Source organism: Colobus angolensis, unplaced genomic scaffold (assembly GCF_000951035.1).
Source record: "Colobus angolensis palliatus isolate OR3802 unplaced genomic scaffold, Cang.pa_1.0 Scaffold16, whole genome shotgun sequence".
NCBI lineage: Eukaryota > Metazoa > Chordata > Mammalia > Primates > Cercopithecidae > Colobus > Colobus angolensis.
The window spans coordinates 14,506,424-14,525,798 of NW_012114710.1; positions in this window are offsets into that span (position 1 = coordinate 14,506,424).

Below are 19,375 nucleotides of genomic sequence, written 5' to 3' on the forward strand. Positions count from 1 at the left end.
TAGAACTTAAAGTATAATAATAATAATAATAATAAATAAATAAATAAATAAAAATGGACAATGAGAAGGGGAAAGGAGACAGAGAAGCACAGAGACAGAAATAGAAAGGAGGAAAGAAGGTAGAGAAAGAAAGAAAATGAGACGAGGAAAAGCTTTTGTTTACTATGTAAAACTAATACACGTACAAGAAATGATAACTAAAATATCACTATTTTGCTACTGTCATGGTAATAATTGATTAAGGCAAGAATCATCAATGGATGAAAATACTATTGGGTGAAACTTGTTTGTTACCAAGATATTTATGCAGTTCTCATTTGTCTCTGAATAAATTACTTATTGATTAAAGAGAGGTAAAAAAAAAACAAAAAAAAAAAAACAAAGAGAATGAAATACAGTGATCCTTGGTTTTCAGCTAGGTTTAGTGCTATTTCTTTTATTTTATAGTTTAGTCCTGATCTTATAACAAAGGGTATGATTTTTAAAAGTACCATAAAACCTAGAATTCTTCTGTGCAAAATCTTGACTATGTAATTTATAAATGCATTACGTGTTTCGCTGACCAAATACACCTCATACAAACAATCACATTCAAGCACCTGGAGAATTCTAGAGAAAAAAGGAAATTGGAGCATAAAGGGATAGTGAAAGCTGCATAGTGAAACTGTGGGTGCATAAAGCTACACTTTCACATAGGGAGGCAGCTTTATGTCTGCAGTTAAAACTTAATCTACCATTGTAACTCAAATCCAAGGTCTAATAGGAGAGAGGAGGCACTGCATAGCGAGGGCGAGGCTTTTATTCATACACAAATAGCAGTTGGGAAATACAATGCAATTATATAGAGAATTCCAGGCACAATAAATAAATGCACTCTTGTTAAATTTGCCTCAATGTGAAGGTAATATTTTAACATTCTGTTCTCAGCCTTTCAAATTGATTTCCTTTACTTGTCATACATTTTTAAACAAACAACTGCATTAAAAAAATAAAGTCATTTCAATTGTCGAGCAGTTAATACTAGTGTCTACCTTATTTAAAAGAGTCAAAACAAGGTTAATGCAGGTGTATTGACATCTTAATGGCTCCTGACAAGGTAATAGCTCCTTAAGAAAAGAGAAGGGGAAAGGTGTGGATACTGTAGCAAAATATAACATAATAGGATAAAATTATATTAAGTATTTTTTTTCCTTTGAATTCAAGGGGATAGTATATAATAGCTTTTTGAGAATAATGGTCTTACTAAAAATCACTACCAGAATTAACAAAGAACTCAGACATAAAATGTGTATAAAAATATTAATACAAGTTAGTGACTAGTATTTGCTAGTTAACTAGTGAATGAATAAAAATGTTAACACCAGTTAATAATAATATAAACACAAATATAGATTAAAAACAATATATAAGGCAATACACTAAAAGTTGTATATATTTCTTTTAATATGCATAAGAACTTTGGTGGTAGGTTTTATTTTTATTCAAATTTAATACACAGGGAATGAAAATACTGCAAGAGATCAATTACCCTGACCAAGATCACAGCAACTTAGAGACAAAGCAGAGACAAAAGAGCCCAGTGCCTGATTTACTTTTAAATATCACCCTAATGCATAAGGTAAGATTTCAGTGTGCATTTGAAAAAAACCATTCTGTATTTGTTTGATATAGTGTTCTACAAATTTCAGTTAGGTAAAGGTGATTGATAATGTTCTTTAGATCTTCTACATGTTGACTGATATTTTTGTACATTATTTTACACAATTACCAAGAAGATGATTTAATATTCCATATTATGATTATGTATTTGTCTAGTTTTCTCTTTAGCTTTGTAAATTTTTGTGTCATATAATTTAAAGCTCTATTGTTAAGTATGCACACATTGAGAAGTGTTAGGTGTTTTGATGAACTGAATCTTTCATCTGATACACACACATTTAGGATTCTTACCTATTCTTCTGAATTGATCCTTGTAAATGAAAATGTCCCTTTGAGATGAGTCCCTGTTGCCCAGGCCGGAGAGCAGTGGTGCAGTCTCAGCTCACTGCAACCTCTGCCTCACGAGTTAAGTGATTTTCCTGTCTCGGCCTCCCGAGTAACTGGGACTACAGGTGTGCACCACCATGCCCAGGTAATTTTTGTATTTTTAGTAGAGACAGGGTCTCATCGTGTTAGCCAGGATGGTCTCCATCTCCTGATCTTGTGATCCACCCGCCTCGGCTTCCCAAAGTGCTGAAATTACAGGCATGAGCCACTGTGCCTCGCCGAAAATGTCCCTTTTTACTTCTAACTTTGTGATCCTTAGTGTTTCCATAGTTCATCTTTTTGCACTTCTTAAATTTCACCCTGTTTTTGTCATTTTATTTTAAAGGTGTTTTGTAAACAACGGGGAACTGTTTCTTGTTCTTAAAAAAAAAAATTTCCAGTCCGCCACACTCGGCCTTTTAATTGGACAGTTTAGTCTATTTTCATTTAATGTAATTGTTAATATGATTGGGTTTAAGTCTACTACTTATTTGTTTTCTATCTATTCAATCTCTTTTTTGTTCCTACATATCTTCTCTCCTTGCTTATTTTCGGTGGTCTGGCTATTTTGGTAATACTCTTTCTTTCAATTGTCTTTTTAATTATGTATCTTTTCTATCTTTAAATTTGCTCTCTAATTTACTATATGACTTTTAAAATTATTAAGTCTACATTCAGCTGAAATTGTACTCCTTCACAAATAATATGAGAGGCTTCTGAGCTGTGAGTCATATCTCTTTTGTCATATGCCACCTGCTAGCTTATGGCATCACTGGAGAGGCATCCTTGCCCTTCATTTGTACCCCTTGTGTTCTGCTCCTTGGTCGCAGCTAGCCATTTTGCAATCCTGCCTCCAGTCTTCAAAGGGTGGCTACAAAGTATTCAGTGAAGCTCAGATATGCAGTCCTCAGTGAAGCCTTCACAGGCTGGAGCCAAATTCTCTTAGCCCTTTTACTTTTGTTCTAGTTTTTGATTCTCAAATTTTTGTATTTCCACTATCTTGTATTGTGGAGAAGCCCTGAATACTTTAGTATACTCCTTATTCAGATCTCAAACCCGGTCTCCAGTCATAAGTGGATTAGCTTTGGGGACTCAGTGAAAACAGGTAAGAAAAGAGGGTAGGCAGTTGCAACTATGTGGCTTATATTCTTTGGGATTCTAATCCATTATGTAAATCTTCATGTACTACCTATTAAATGCCCACCTAGTTTTTCCTTAAACCTATCTGCCAGTGTTGGATTTATCTTTATAATCTTACTTCAAAACTGTAAATGATGAAATCAACTGTGGGTCCCTCATAGAAAACACGTTAATACTTAGTATTTAGTTCTTATAGATTTGTTTGTGCTTTCAGCTATGTGTTTATTTTAATGTTAGCATTCTGTAGCTTACATGACTTGTTCCCCTGGTTCAAATGAAAGTGACAATCTCTTGCTACTTTCCTACACTGTAACCAGTAATCATGCTTCATTTTCCACTTAACCCTATATTTTAAGCTCTCCCATGAATATACAATTAAATCTAATTACAGTTCATGTTTGTTGCATAAACCATGCTATAATAATCCTTTTACCTGGTCTTGGCCCCATAGATCCACTCAAGTCTGCATTACCTCTCACAGGCTGTGTTGACTCCCTGGCATTTGTCTCCTTATGAACTTTAGTTAAATTTATTGTAAGGATTGCTTTTAATTGCTTTCCAGAAAAATCATGAGAAACAGAAGCTGAGTTGACCTTTCTTTACCTCTTCTACTATATTTTTGTTGATTCTATTTATATCTTAGGTGGCAGGTCAGATTTTGTCAGTTTTACCTGATGCTGAACTCTCAGCTCCTCCCTTTGCCTTGGTAGCTACCAGAGCATGCTGCCTCTGGACAAGCCCACACCTGAAATGGTACAAATAATTGTGCATTTGAAAAAAACCATTCTGTATTTGTTTGATATAGTGTTCTACAAATTTCAGTTAGGTAAAGGTGATTGATAATGTTCTTTAGATCTTCTACATGTTGACTGATATTTTTGTACATTATTTTACACAATTGTACCATTTCAGGGCTTTAGATCTACCATCATAAGCATCTGCCAAAAGTTCTGAATGAAACAAATGTTCTCCAGTGGGAGGGTGAAAATAGGAAAGAGCCAAGGAGATAAGTTATTTTTCTCCCTTGGAGTGTTCCTAGGCAAATATTTTCTATGATGTTTCTTCAGTAATTTGCAAAATTTCACATGCAGAGCTATTCATTAAGTCCTCATGTAGCTCATTGTAAAATGGAAAGAATTCCAACACAACACATCGCATTTTTTCTCATTCTCTCTGACCTTCCTTCTCTTCCTCTATACCTTTATTGTCCAGGATTTCTTCTCCCAAATAAAGCTTTAGTGCCCATTTCTTGTCTTCATCTTTGTTCTCTAGGAACTGAAATATAGTGGTTAATAATGCAGTCAGATCAACTTGGCTCTGCCACTTCCTAGGTGTATGGTTTCTGAATGTCACTTCATCTATAGAAACATCAGTTTATTATATAAAACAAAAGTAATATTAATAAATAATTTTTTGACTACATCAATGTAGTTAGAGGAGCCCTAGATAGGAAATAACAATTAATGTAGCCTGACTGGTCAGCCTCCAAGTATTCCCTGCCTCTACTTCACATCCTTTCTCCCAGTCCTGTGTACTTGCAATCATAACAGATAGTGGCAGACCCCCAGAAAGGCCAAAGCCTGAGGGGTTAATGCAAACGGGGAGAATGAGTCCAGATTTCAACACTAGTGCTCTGAGACAGCCAACTCTAAGGAGAAGAAAAGGCACGCAGCAGAGATGGAAAAGAAAGCAGACATGCACGAAAAAGATTATAGCTGCAAGAGACCATGTGATGAAAATGACTTTTGACATGATTGTAGATAGCCTCTACTTTGTAGTTTATGGTTCTTAGTAAAACCCAGTCATCACGGCTCTGGTTTTCCATGTGTTAACCCAGTTTTCTCAAATACTTTCCCATTTTCCCCAGAAGCAAATTCATAACAGATTTATATTATTTGCAATGAGAATTTTAATTGAAATATTCTCTAACATTTTTCCAATCTTAACTTCTTTTTTATCATATATTTTTAATTCATCAGCATTTACTATTAATCAGCATTAATAAACTATGTTTTTGTAAATGATTTTTCTTTTCATTTTAAGAATAAAGACACATACACATGATATGCTATGTGTGTGTGTGTGTGTGTGTGTGTATGGTGTTATTACCAAGATCTGTGAAGTCGAGCATTACATATTTAGGAAGAATTACCTTATCTTCTCTCAGCATAATGCCTGTCACATCTTCTGTGCTCAGTAAATATTAGTTTGATATGCATATTTAAAAATCTCAGAGTGCTCACTATAGAATTTGGTAAAAATGAAAACATCTTCCAATTGTATTAGTGACAGAGATATAGAGGGAAATATGTTTTTGGAAACCAAATATATATCTACATTTTTAATAATTTTGCCTGGAGTTTAGATATGATATTTAAAATATGAACAAATGTCAGAAAAGTATTATGATAAACTTTACATTAACACTAAATAAAAACATTTTCTCTCTTTCTTTCTTCTAAGGATCAATAATTTGAAAGGTTAACATGTACTTCTTTGCATAGTAACAAAAGGCAAAAGCACTGGCAAAGCTTCAAAATCAATACACATATTGGAGAACCGTTGAAATTCGTGGCTACAAGAAATAAAATTGAAGAAATGACATAAAAACCAATTATTGCTATCAGGTTTAACAAGATAACATGAAATAAAACAAAATTTATTGTAGCTTAGTGGCTAAAAATCAAATTATACGTTTCATATAAGAGCATATATTGCTACAAATTTTATCATTCTTCTTTGCCAGTTCATATCTACTGTAATATAAATTTCATCAATCCTATGATTGTATCATGTGTCAATATTTAATTCTTAAGCTACTGTAAAGCAAAATGTTATCAGTAGCATTCTTTGTTTTATATTTTATATGTGATATTTAAAAAATAAAGCCCCATTTTGTAATTACTTCATGTTCTATAAATAACAATCCTGGATATTAATAAATGATTAACTTTTCCATGTGTTTATTATAACAAATGTTAATAACTGCATGTTCTCCAAGTACTTGCTTCCGTTGTTATCTTTGCATTGGTACCTAAGTGTATTTGTGGGAGAGGTGTGTGTATATACTAAAGAAGATGTTTCAGTTGTTTACATTTACCATTATATACATAAGGTCCCATGGCTAGTTAATTTATAGTTTCATGATCACATATTATGCTAAATGTGTACATGGTAGCTTTCCAAATATTATCAGCTCTTTTATGAATATATGATTTAAAAAGATATATTTGGCCATTTATAATTTGAGAAACAAAAACAACTACAAAATTATTTATATTTTAAGCTATGCAATGCAATTTTTTAATTGGAGTACCCTCTCTGATTTACAAATATTCTGCTTAATATGTGGATGAAAAATTCTGTAAAAAAGAGAGTTGGAAAACAAGAGTAAATTATGGAACAATTCATACAGCAAGAAGGTAATACATTTATATTGAAAAAATAATGAATTACTGAATTAGTGCATTAATGAATGAATAAATTTGTTCATGCCTGCATGATGGATGAATGAGTAAAACACTGAATTAAAATCACAGAAGTTGTGGTTAAATTGGAATTTCATTTGTGTTCTCCAACTAAGTGACTTAAATTTGGAAAAGATAGACACATGTAAAAAAATATGTATTAATATACATTTACATGTTATAAAATATATATTTTATAAAACATATAACTACATGTTATATAGTTTATGTAGCATGGCTTATATCTTTATATTAGATACTGGATAAGGATGAAATTCATCACACTAAAAGAAGCAGCAGCATATATTTTTTGTTCTCAGATTTGCTGACCTGATCAAAGAGGACTTAAAATGAAATTGTAGGAATCAAACCAGATACCCAGATAAAAATGAAAATGTTAATATTATGAAGAACATTGCACTATTCATTCAGCACCAAACATGAAAGTAACAAAATTGACGTGATATTTTAACATAAGAATTTCAAGATGTGGTAATAAAGTTCTCATCGTTGTATTACTTTACGGGAAAAAGAGATCTTATTCAAAATTACTAACACACTACTAGGTAAAGGAGAATTTTGTTTTATATTAAGAAGATATAACACACCTGTCTAGAATTCTATTATTCTGGGAATGAAAATACTTTATGGGATATTCTGGTGGAGAAAGCTGAGAGGGAAATGAGCAACAAAGTTGTATGACACTATTAAAACTGGTTGAGCAATATGAGGACATTTATAATACAGTCGAGATACAGATCAAAACTCTAATACAGAAAAAAATTAAATATGAGAACTGCAAATTTCAGGTAATTCTAGAATTTTTACTCTATGAGAGCATTATATCTAATAAATTGTTCATATCAGAGATAAATGAAACTATGTCAACTTATGGAAATTGGAAATGAAAGAATTCTGAAAATTTTGGGATAACCATAATTAAAGAGTTCAGTAATACTGAATATACAATAGGCCTAGAGAAAAAGAAAACAAAACTGTTGACCAAAAGCCTATAGCATGTTGGTTACTTTCTTCAATATACATTATATGCCTGGGAGATTCTGCAATTTATTAAGAGTTTCTCATAGCTGTAGATCATCCTGGGAGGCATAATTAATCAGTTGCTAAACATGATCAGGCCACAAAAATCTGCCAGGAAGCCAGAAATGTTATAGTAATCTCCTCCCATTAATCAAATCAAATTTTTACACAATTTTTGATCTAGAAGTGTATGTCACTTCTGAGAATATAAATTAAAGACAGTATTTAGAAATGCAGCCTCCAAGAAACAATCAAGAGTCACTTGAGTTTTAAAATAAAGGACCTTAAATGCTTATACAGGCAGACAATGGAATAGGTGAGATATCAAACAAAGGATGCTGAAACAAACCGTGGTTTAACAGCTAGAACGCATTACCAATACTTGTTTGGAAGAGCGGGAGACATTAACAGAGTCCCAAGTCAAGGATAATCTAACAGAATATGAACCCAGGGAGGAAAGAGCTGTTGACACTCCCTCTTACTTGCCTGCTTTCTATCCTCTCCTTTCTACCCTCCCCTGCCACCCAAACTCTCACTAATATAGCTCATTGGCCAGACACAGCCAGAAGCCAGCCTGCAGCCAAGGAGATGCAGAGACAGGAGTTAGCTCCTCTGTATTTTGAAAGAGGAAAGCAGAGGAGGAGTGTAGATGAACCCTAGCATTGACAGGCCCCAAACCACATACAAGCATTGTCGGCCGGGCGCGGTGGCTCAAGCCTGTAATCCTAGCACTTTGGGAGGCCGAGACGGGAGGATCACGAGGTCAGGAGATCGAGACCATCCTGGCTAACACGGTGAAACCCCGTCTCTACTAAAAAATACAAAAAACGAGCCGGGTGTGGTGGCAGGCGCCTGTAGTCCCAGCTACTTGGGAGGCTGAGGCAGGAGAATGGCGTGAACCCGGGAGGCGGAGCTTGCAGTGAGCTGAGATCCGGCCACTGCACTCCAGTCTGGGAGACAGAGCAAGACTCCATCTCAAAAAAAAAGAAAAAAGCATTGTGAACTTGGACACATTGTGCAACCACTCTGAACTTTGGAAGCTATATCACTTTTCTTTTGAGAATAAGAGTATATATATATATATACACACACACACTTTAATATACATTATATATAATATGTAATAAATTGAAAACCTTAGATTACATAAAAATTAGAGATGTGACAAAATTAATTCAGCAATCCATAGAAAGGAACTCAAAGAAGCCTTTTTTTTTTTTTTTTTTTCCTCAGACAGAGTCTTGCTTTGTCACCCAGGCTGGAGAGCAGTGGCAAGATCTCGGTTCACCGCAACCTTCGCCTCCAGGGTTCAAATGATTCTTCTGCCTCAGCCTCCCCAGTCGCTGGGACTACAGGCATGAGCCACCATGCCCGGCTAATTTTGTTTTCTTAGTAGAGACGGGGTTTCACCATATTGGCCAGGCAGGTGTTGAACTCCTGACTTTGTGATCCGCCCACCTCAGCCTCCCAAAGTTCTGAGATTACAGGCGTGAGCCAACGTGCCAGGGCAAGCAGCCTTTTTTAAGATAAAGTTTTTACCAATGTGATTCAAATATTATAAGCTAGTCTTTTTTTGGCAAAAGAGCAACAACAGAGCACAAAACTTTACTTACCCTGTGATCAAACTACATGAGATAAATATGCCTACCTAGAGAAATTAGTATAATGGAACCTACCAAATGATAGCCACGACTTTCTCTGTGTGCTAAGAGTATGAGTTTGTTTTAGGTGTTTTATTTTTGTATTTCCCAAATTTTAGCTTTATATGGAAAATGAAACAATAAAAGTTAAATTATAAAGGATGGAGGCAGCATGCTGTGGAAAGTGGAAGGCTGTAGAACCTGAATTCAAGGATAGACCCACGTGCTTATTGCTAACTATAAAATCTTTGCCAAATAAATTACATCTTTTAATAAATTAAAGCATCTCAGTCACACTTTTACCATGTATAAATTATAGTTAATAATATCTAAATTATAGCATATTTGTTGGGATTAGTGAATTTAAAAAACCAACATGAATAATAACATAAAGGATTACCTTAGTGCCTACTATAAGATAGTAGACTGAAAATTGTTCACGAAAAATCCATTTCTCCTTCTCATATCAAACTTCTGGACTGTATTTCCCAACCCGCTACTGAAATTAGATTCAAGAATGTCAATTAATTATTTTTCAGTGCAAAATAAACAATGCCCAAACTGTGGCTTCAAATAAAAGGCATCTATTAAATTCATACTTCCTTGGATTTGCCTTTAGGTTGGGCCCAGCTGGGCAATGTTGGTCTCAGCTTAGCTCTATTAAATGTCTTCAATCAGCAGATGGCTATGTGAGGGGCGAATCACTTAAAAGCCTCAGCTCAGAAGAAACACACATCAATTATAATTACATCTTGTTACATGAAACTCTTCAATAGAAATAGCTGAGATGCTAGAAAAATTTTATGATTTATTTTGTCCAACAAAGTAGCCACCAGCCGTATGTAGTCATTGAGCACTTAAAATAAGGTTTGTGTGACTAAATTTTAATTTTATTTATTTAGAATAAATTTGAAATTAAACAGCCACATATGACTTAGACCACCACATTGGACAGTGAATGTCAGACTTTAAAGAGAGAGTATACTAGAGAACAAAAAATAGTCACAACTGTTTTGTCTCAAGAACCATGGCTCTGGCAATCTGACTTTTCAGTAATTACCAAAGAGTTAAAATCCACTTCCTCTCTTCTTATATTTGGGCTGTTTTTATGACCATCCTTTGGCCAAAACAACATGGCAGAAGCACTTGCCAGCTTCATACCTAGCCTCCCTCTCCTGGAATCTGCCCATCTATCAAATAAACAAAAGCTGCTAGCTTGTGCAACAATGCAAGAAAACCAGGCACAGAGTCAATGATGTTGTACACCCACAGTCCCAGAGGTGTGAGAGAGCCCATTAAAATCATCATAGCCATCTACACATGAAATAAAATTAAACTCTGAAATCTTAGTGTATATAAAGTACTTAATGCAGCATCAACCTGATTGGTGTTTTTGAAATTATCACTAATACTATTAGTACTACCAGTAAGCAGCATTATTTTTATTATGACCACTACTATTACTATCACAATTACTCTTAGTGTGTCCGCTATGAACGCACTACTATTACCCATGTCACTACTACTGATAATTATGAACAGGATTAAGTAAAATACAGATATCAAAGAATATGTACGTTGAAGTAAAATAACAGTAACATTTGTCTCCTGCTTACCTAAGTTTCAACTTAAAATTTTTAGCATTTAGTCAACAGATGCCTACATTAATAACCTTTGTCCAAGAGAAAGGCAGTATAGGTGGTGGTAGTTAAGAACAATGCAGATTGGGGAATTTGATATATCATCTCTGGATTCTGGGGAATTTATTTACATTTTCTGTGCCACAGTTATCTTATATATAAAAGAAAATTATAATTGTGGTTTCTTCATAAGATTGTCATAGCAATTACATGTTTTTCTTAACACATATAGAGTTCATAGGAAAGTGATTACTTCAGGTAATTAAACCAATGTTATTATTATAAACTTTAGGAAATCTGCATGAGGGCTCCATTAATATATGTTCTATTTTATACACTTCGGCAAATTTGAAAAAAATTCTGTTTTTGAAATTTATTGAAACATCAATCATTTTGAAAGTTCCATTGAAAAAGATTTTTAAAATCTATTTGTCTTTCATCTATCTTAACCCATCACAAAATCTGATATGAACATATATGCTGATAATAAGATATGAAAATCAAACATGTTAGTAACAGAAGTGACTTTTCCAATTATGTGAAATATCTCCTTAAAAATCAGTTAACTGCTATTCTATAGGGAAAAAATTGATACATTAGAAAATGTAAAAGATATCCTATGAAATGTTTATCATTACTAAAAAGAGGCATTCTTTTTCTAAAATTATCAGATTTATTTTTGTGAACCCTTACTTTTTTTGTTTCTCCAGCATTGCGTGATTTGGAGAAACTGCCCCTTCCTTATCCTTGAAATTGTGGTGGAATAATCACCCATGGGAAAGCACAGACTTCTTCCTTCACCAAAAATAGAGTGGTGGGATGTAATTGGCTGAACTGTTATTATGAGCTGTGCCACTTTAGCTTAAGAGATAGTCGGATCTTGTCTTAGCATCATCAATTTTTATGCCAATGTACTTGGAAAAATGTGTTCAAGTTGCTGCTTCTTAAATAACTAGAGATTCCTTTGTTTCTGCTCTTCTGAAGGTCTTATTTTTCATAATCCACTGTTACCATGAGCTATCCACGGTCATTCCCATATTCTGTTTTCTTGCTTCAATTAGTTATTGTCACTTTCACAAGATGTTCAAGAGAACCATTTGAGGAAACTTTGTCCAATTTATGATTCATGTTGATGAATATAAAATGAATTGGGCCAATAAAACAATCGCTAATGAAATAACGTAGCTAAGAATATGTATAATATACATAAGACTATGTAAAAGTTTTATCATATATGTGTGTATATATTATATATATATACACACACACACACACACATATAAAACAAATTTTTCTCCTCTAAAAAAATAGTATGCCTCAGAACTACCTGCTCTATTAGTGGAACATAGTGCTAATTTTTTTAAATATTTCTTCTCAATTATTTCTGAAGCTGGGAAGTCCATACATCAACAAATAAGAAGAGAAAATGAAAGAATAATATTTAGTGTTTCAGCAGGCCTAGGGAAAAAGAGAAAGAGTTCTCACAGTTCCACACAAAATAGTCTATAATCTTCCCTTTATCACTCATTGTATTTACTTAGTTAATAGGAAATTAATCTTCATAAATTTGGGTTCACTTCAGATTCTACCAATTTTAAAATCTGGTTATTATTTACGGTGGATAACAAACGGCCTCTTACTCCCTGTTGACAAACCTGACACCTGATGATCATCTGACTTCTTGTGTGGATCTATTTATACAGAGAATATTCTGGTTGGGGGACAAAGAATTTGGTATTATAATTCTCACTGAATTAATTATATAATTATGCATTAATTTAAATTAAATTAAAGCTTTCTAATTTCTTAACAATGATAAAATAATGCTACAAACAGTAATGCTATATAAAGAATATTAGACCAAATTACCTAAATCTATACAGCAATGGATCTCAACTGTTCTTTTTCTCCAACATAAATAAATGGTAAGACATTTGCCTAGGCATCGGTAGTGTTTTATCAGATAGAGTCTTGGCAATGATTATATAACACATTCAAATTAGTAATTTGAGAGACTATTTACAAAGCTATAAGCAGAGTTAAGGGCAACTGGATAATAATATTAGAGGACCTCAGAGCTGGAAATAGCCAGGAAACTCTTTTTACCTTAAACCTCAGAAGACAAGGAGAGCAGGTACTAAAACCAACAAGGGCAGTAATTGAGGTACCAATTTAATGAGAGCTGTGGCCTTCAGGAGAGGAATGCAGTCATCCAATGTGTAGTTATAGGGAGAAAGCTGGGGAATATACACCGTGACTTCATCTTCTTGTGGATCACTTGAACTACTGCTAGTATTTTTCACTGGTCAAACCAGTTGGAAGAAAGAGGGGAAAAGACTCAGTTTATGAAATCTTTATAAGTCTGCTTCCCAGGGTCCAGAGCAGGGTGAAGAAAGGAGGGAGCTTACTAGAAAGGGAAATAGAAAATCTCTGCAACAAGCCGTTTACTGCTAAAGTGAATGCAAAGGAGGGCAGGAATGGAGAGAGCATATGCCCAGCAGAAATCTCAAGTAGTTTCATATTTTCCAGGTGATTTTATATATTGTGCTACGAAGGGTATTTTCTCCCTTTAGTCAATTTACATTGCTGCTTTCCCACAATTTATAAAATGCATAGTTTATTTCAAATGGCTTTGTTTACTAATTTAGAAATATCTTAATTTATATAGGGAATATGCTGGCTGAGGGATGAAATTAATTGCTGAAATAATTTCTCAACTTGCTTTGGTTGGTTTGATATTTTTAAAATTATAACCAACATTTTTGCTTAATATAAAAATGTTTAACATTAGGTCTTTGAGATTACTAAGTTTTAACATGAAAACCAGGATGTTAATTTAATAAAGCAAATAAAACAAAAGATTTTAAAGTATGCTTATTTTAAAAGCTACTTTCTAAATCTAAAAATCAGCGATAGTTGATTTGGTAATTGCCTTTTCCATTTCCTATTCTAACTGGCCAATGACAGGATACATTGTCTCTTCAAGAACAAAAACAAAAAAGGCATATAAATTTATCATAGTGGATTGTACCAAGTATTTTGAGCGAAAATTATAATCTAAACACGTTGATATGCCTTTTTGTTTTCTACTTATTGAAAATTTGACTATACATAGTTAAATAGTCCAAAGATATGCATTGCAATATGCACATATATTATGTAACTGTGAGTTTTTACAATGTAATTTGAAAGTATTGATGTGATTTGCCATAGAATTTTAGTGAAAACAAAAACAAACAACTGATATATGTAAATAGGTAGCATAGGCATCGCATCAAGTGTATATCAAAGGAAAATGAAGTACAGTCTCCAAATTAGTATGAAATTAGGCTCTATCCACTGAATACATGTGGTCTTCTTGACGATATATTACGGATTCTTAGTTACAACTGCAGGAAGTAGATTCTGGCTAATGAAAAGAAAAAGGAATTTAGGTATGTTATAATTGAAGAACCCAAATCAGATGCAGGGCAGCCAGAGTTTCAGCCAAAATGGCACCTTGAATCTGTCCCTTGAAGTCATTACTGCTGTCTCTGCTGAAATCTAGGCACTGTCATGGGTGCCAACATTGTGAGTACAGACCACTGGAGAATGTAATGCCCCTGTGGTTTGAAATTCAGATGTTACACACAAACTGCTACTGCCTTTTCTCAGAGTGAATATTTCTACATTGTTCTTTGTATCACCAACCACTACGGTGGAGGATGTATTTTGTAGGCTGAGACCGGGTTATGTGCTGTGCTCTGTATACAAGAAACGATAGGAAAGTATCTGGCCTGTAATCCCAGCATTTTGGGAGCCCGAGGCAGGCGGATCACGAGGTCAAGAGACGGAGACCATCCTAGCTAACAGGGTGAAACCTCGTCTCTACTAAAACTACAAAAAATTAGCTAGGCGTGGTAGCTGGCGCCTGTGGTCCCAGTAACTCTGGAGGCTGAGGCAGGAGAATGGCCTGAACCCGGAAGGCAGACCTTGCAGTGAGCGGAGATGGCGCCACTGCACCCCAGCCTGGGCGACAGAGCGAGACTCCCTTTTGTTAGGCAGGGATCTAGACCCGACATGACGGCGCCACTCAGCCTAGCAGGCCCTTTGTTCCAGACTTCCCCTCCTCTTTGAACACACCCTCAGACTTACATAGGTCAGAGGTTCCCGCTGGGCAACCACACCCCCCCCCCCATGACCTGCAGCTCACCTGCATTCCATAAGTTCGCAAACAGCAGTTTTGGTTAACAGTTTCCAAAGACCCCTTCCTCCTGACCCTTACTCAACTCCTGCCCTAGTAGTTTCAAGAGCCCCCAGGCCCTGTTTGTACAACCAGTTTCCCTACCTCTCAGGCTATAAGAAGCCCCTACATTCCTCCCTCCACGACTTCCTCGGCCCAGGCGGAGGAACCTCGCCCCACACCGAGGAACAACCTCCCCCCCCCAACCCCGCAAGCCCTAATAAAAGCTATTCTCACTGCGATTTGCCTTATGTCTTCATTCCCGGTTCGGCTCCAGCGTCAGTTTACCCTTACACGTCTCAAAAAAAAAAAAAAAAAAAAAGAGTAAGTATCTGACAATTTCAACGCTTGTTTTTGGCAAGGGAGTTCCCCTTCTTAACAAGGATGGGAAATGTTCTCAATACAGAAAGGGTGTCAAACACTAGAAAACCGAAACAATAATAAACAAAGTACCAATAGGGTGTGGGTACCTGGGAATTTTTTGAATAACCAGATTCTCAAACTTTACTTTTGTTCTATATTCTAATTAGTTATTCAATATTTTACCAGTTAAATGTCTTATAATTTTATATATTTCACATAAAATTGAATATTAATATATGATAATATAAAATGTTATGTTTATGCTTAAATGCACATGTATAATTTAATATAAAATATTGCTTATAATTTTATAACTTGAATAACCTATAGTTATTTACTAATTAGATATCAAATAACTGACAAGATGTCTGTATTTTTGTCTCACTTTAATAATAATAAAAAATAAGGATTATTAAATGTGTTATAAAAGATAGTTACATAAAATTAACTTAATTTTCTCTTTTATTAAAAAAAGGAAAATAAACAACAGTTAGTTGGAAAATTAAACCACTGAAGTTATTTAGCTATTATTTTCTCTATGAATGAACTTTTCATGATACAACTTGCATATATTTGATTAAAATAAATGAAAAATGGAATTTCTGCACATGTATTCCAGGACTTAAAATAAAATTTTTAAAAATAAAAATAATACATTAGAAAACAAAAAGTCACTTTTTTTTGAGACAAGAATCTCACTTTGTCACCCAGGCTGGAGTGCAGTGGTGCAATCTTGGCAAGCTGAAACCTCCACCTACTGGGTTCAAGTAATTCTCCCCCCTCAGGCTCCTGAGTAGCTGCGATTACAGGCATGCACCACCAAACCAACTAATTTTTTTTTAATTTTTATTTTTGGTAGAGATGGGATTTTACTATGTTGACCAGGCTGGTTTTGAACTCCTGACCTCAGGTGATCCACCCACCTCAGTTTCCCAAAGTGTTGGGATTTCCGGCATGAGCCACTGTGCCAGCCTAACAAAACATTTTAAATCTGCACTTTATATTTTTGTCAAATCTTCAGGTATAGGAAGAGGAGAGAGGAAGAGGTAACCAGGTGAGAGTATATATCACTTTGTGTATATGTGCTTGGGTCAAAAAAAGGACTGTAATTATATGGCATAAAATCTAATAAAGTGTATATAGTGTATAAAAGAGTAGATGGCAGTTACCTTAGTAAGAAATATCTTTTTTATATTGAGGCACAGTGTTGAGGAACAAATGTTTGTTTAAAAGTGGACAACATCTTAATAAACATGTATAGACCTGTGGAAGTTTGGGACCTTGTCAAATCTCATTATTCATACTGAAAATATATATATATATCAGTTTCCTATAAATAGAGAAAGGAACTATGTACAAAGCTTGATTTGGGGAAGCAAAACTTTTGGTGTGTTAAAGTAACCTGACACCAGTAGGGTCAGGTAAACAAAATGTACCACATACAATGACAGTTCCATAATTTTACTTAGTTAAAAAACAAAATTACTGATTTCATTGCCAATACTAAAGATTTATTCAAGCACAGAAGTGGTGAATGAAACACCCAGACTATCTAATAAATATTAGTCCTGGACAATCATTTGACATCTTTTATCACTTCTGCTCAAAAACACACTATTCTTCCAGATTCAAAGGCAGATATTTAGGCATTTTCATGCTCTACTACCCAATATTTAAAATTCTCTGACAATCAAAACCATGACTGAATTTACAGTAATTACAGAAAAAAAATTGAGAAAGTTAATCTTAATATAATATATGGGGACATATCATGTGTCAATTGCACTGAATTGACCTGATCGTAGATATAATTCATTCATTAGTGCATTCATTATTCATTTATTTACTTAACAAATACTACTGAAAGTCTATGATGTAGCAGGAATTGTGAATAAACTTAATTGAATACTGTATCAGTTTTAAGGAACCTACAATTCATTGGAGAGAAATTATATTAGAGTAATACATGATTTGGAAGTACAGAGGAATATTACATTTATTAGACCAGGGAGTAATTCATAATATCGATAATTAGTGAGTTATTACACTATAATATTTGCTATATTTGAGTATATCTGTACTCTTACTTACACATTTTTAAAATGAAACTTCAAATCAAGTTAAATGTCTGGAAAGAGAATAACCATGATGACTGATTAGAGATTCATAATCTGTTTCTAATACAAATAGATATAAATGCATAACCTAATTTTTATCTCATGTAACAAATATAGTTATATGATGTCTCTGATTTTGGATAACACTAGATTTGAGGGTGAAGAAATTCATCCAGGTGAAAATTAGAATCGATGTTTTATTGAAAATAAGAAAATAGACCTGATTAATCCACAAATTTGGAGAAAGGAATTTTAGATGAGCAAGAGCAAATCCGAGAGAAAAGTAAATGTGCAAAAGCATGTTTTGATGAGAAAACTCCAAGAAGATGGATATGGCTATTACCACTTTTTTTCTGACTTTAACCAAGTATGGAACTTATCTGTGAGATTCATCTGCCCATCACTTGTTCCTCACCTTCTTCTATAAACAGAAATCTGCTCTCTCAATGGAAAACCATTTCATGGGATTCAGGCGGGACCAACCCTACCTCTCTCTGCAGTGAGGGTAGACCAATGACAGAAGCCCTACGAATCATATTTACAGATCTCTCTGACCACGAAGTTTCCTTCAGAGATGATAAGATGAACCAAAGTACATCAAGCTGTATTACATGAATGTAAAATCATGTCTAAATTCTTTTTTTTAATTATTATTATACTTTAAGTTCTAGGATACATGTGCACAACATGCAGGTTTGTTACATATGTATATATGTGCAATATGTCTAAATTCTTTTGGCAACCTTCTTAACTCTCTCTATTCAATAATTTTGCCATCTTCAGCACAGAAATATTAACATTTTAGATGTTGCTAAATATATGTTATGATGAAAAAGAAGGAGCAAAATTATACTTCAGTTAGCATAATGATAAATTTATAATTAATAGATGTAACATTTAATGCAGTGATCACAAGGGATGGTTGATAATTAACATACAAATAAACTGATGAAAACTGACATGGAGGCTGTTATAAATTATATATGGTGTTGGTAGTGTGGGGTGTGTCAGTGTGTGTGTATGTGTGCGTGTGTGTGTATGTGTGAAGTAATATAGTGTAAAGGAATAATGGATAATTCATAGTCATATTTAAAATTAGAAAGAAACTGTAAACAAGAGTACAAAGGGTTCTAGTCCACATTAAATAAAATAGTTGAAAATAATGTGAAAAACATTAATTCACCAGGAAAAGACACGGAAGACAGACCATTACAAAATAACCACAGCAAAAACAAACTGATGGTACAGATAGAAAACAATGACAAGATGGTAGACTTCCAACCATATTATTCCTTATCTTGTGTGTAAATTAATTAAACATTCTGATTAAAAAATAAAACTTTAATACTGAATAAAAACAATTCAACTTTATGTTCTAATACATCATAAATACTAAAAAGCCACAACCACTTGGTCCACTTGCATTTCATTGCCCAAGTTTTTTTTACAAGAATTAAAGAGATAATTATACGGGGGAAAGATAGCTAGAGAGAGAGACAGATATTCATTTACTATTTGACAAACTAGACTGTTTCATTAAGCAATGAAAACAAGAAAGTTTGAAATTCAGAATCATGAGATTATATGTGTGTATTAATGAAAAGGTGATAAATGAAAGAACTTGTAAAACAAATAGCCAACGATTAATGTACAAAGTGGTTTTCCTAAGATATTATTTATTATTTAAAAAAATTGAAAACTAACAAAGTATCACACACCA